At 47.5% G+C, this 1,857-nt stretch overlaps 1 pseudogene; it reads right to left on the minus strand.

The window, feature by feature from the left end:
- Positions 1-590: 590 nt before the first annotated feature.
- LOC100393603 (chromatin accessibility complex protein 1-like) lies at positions 591-1,397 on the minus strand (annotated as a pseudogene).
- Between the last annotated feature and the right edge of the window lie 460 nt (positions 1,398-1,857).

The raw sequence follows: 1,857 nt of genomic DNA on the forward strand, positions 1-1,857 counted from the left end.
CAAGAGGTAAGACGTATTTTTGTATTTGATTTTATAATTTGACGTGGAATTTTTCTGTGGGAATAAAAGTGTTAGAATGCTTATTTTTAATTTCACAAAATTTGTGGCAGTAACCAAGTCCTCAGAGCCACGGGGGGCTCTAAAACTAGTTCCATAAAGCATTTTACTGTAAAAATACGTACAGATCTTTAACAGAAAAGTATATTTCTTTACAGTAGAAAAATATTTGAACAACTTTTCTTAAAAGACAAAAATTCAAATGTAACATACGTCCAGCTAAAACTGAATCTAGCTGTTTATAAGAACTGATTCCAAAATATACATATATGAAAATTTACATAACTGATATGTAGAGGCTTTTCAAAATTGACTGTAAATTTAAAAGATAAGATTGGCCTTGCCTCTGAAGTCTGGAGCTCAAATCAGCCGGCAATAGCTGCCCGTCTCCGCTGCTTTCTTGGTGCCTGAGCTGCAGAGTGGGCCTCGCGAGGGGCTCTTGTCTGGGTCACTCTCCCACTGGGTGTTTGTGGCATAGGTGCATGAGGCACTCGGTCTTGGCCTGGAAAGAACCCCACCCACTGGAAGTCTGAAGAAGCGAAGACGCTAAAGGCGTACAGTGCTGTGTATACCCGGAGACAGTGGAGCGGCCCGGGGCAGTCCTCGCCAGGCTGGTTTTTAAAGCACTTTTTTTGTTTAGGATGCAGCTTCGTCATGGTCACTTTCATTATCATTGTCATTCTCCTCGTCTTCTTCCCTCTTCTCCTCTTTAAGCATTTTCGGGTATTTACTAGCTAAAATCTTCTTTGGTAATATATCTGCAAGAAACTGAAAAGTTTCTGATTCCTATGCAGTGTTTGCTAAATCACTGTAAGTCAGTACTTTTTGTTTTTTTTTTTTTTTGAGACGGAGTTTCGCTCTTGTTACCCAGGCTGGAGTGCAATGGCGTGATCTCGGCTCACCGCAACTTCCGCCCCCTGGGTTCAGGCAATTCTCCTGCCTCAGCCTCCCGAGTAGCTGGGATTACAGGCACGCCCCACCATGCCCAGCTAATTTTTTGTATTTTTAGTAGAGATGGGGTTTCACCGTGTTGACCAGGATGGTTGCGATCTCTTGACCTCGTGATCCGCCCGCCTCGGCCTCCCAAAGTGCTGGGATTACAGGCTTGAGCCACCGCGCCCGGCCAGTGTTTTCTTTTTCTTTTCACTGCTATGTCTGTAGGAATAGGTGGCTAGACATTGAACAAAGAGCTCCGTGGCCTTGGCGGTGGGCACCAGCGCCTCCTGGCTGATGCTGGACGCCTCGGGGGAGCTCTTCATGATGACCCGGATGCGGGACAAGGGCAGCGAGACTAGCCGCTGCTCCCCGCACTTGTCTTTGCCCACGGCCACGTCTGCCATGTTCCCGCCCCTCGCGCGAAGTGGCTGTCCTGCCCGGCCAGCCGGTGGGTGCAGGGAGCAGCGCCCGCTGCCCCGTGGGAGTTGTAGTGTGGGGAGGAGCAGCCGCGAGCATATTCTCTTTTTCTGTTACAAAGACACACGCGCGCGCACACACACACGTATGCATTTTGCCTTTATCTTCCAACTTTCTAAAATCAACTCAAAATCTTTTTTTTTTTTTTTAAAGGTGGGGTTTCACCATGATGGCTAGGCTGGTCTTGAACTCTTGACCTCAGGTGATCCACCCACCTCGGCCTCCCGAAGTGCTAGGATTACAGGCGTGAGCCACCACGCCCCGCCTCAAAATGTTATTCTACCCTTGTGTTGTCAACAAATTTGTGATCTCTCTTTTTTTTTTTTTTTTTTTTGACGGACTCTTGCTCTGTCTCCAGGCTGGAGTGCTGTGGCTCAATCTCAGCTC

Source organism: Callithrix jacchus, chromosome 17 (genome assembly GCF_049354715.1).
Source record: "Callithrix jacchus isolate 240 chromosome 17, calJac240_pri, whole genome shotgun sequence".
Classification (NCBI taxonomy): domain Eukaryota; kingdom Metazoa; phylum Chordata; class Mammalia; order Primates; family Cebidae; genus Callithrix; species Callithrix jacchus.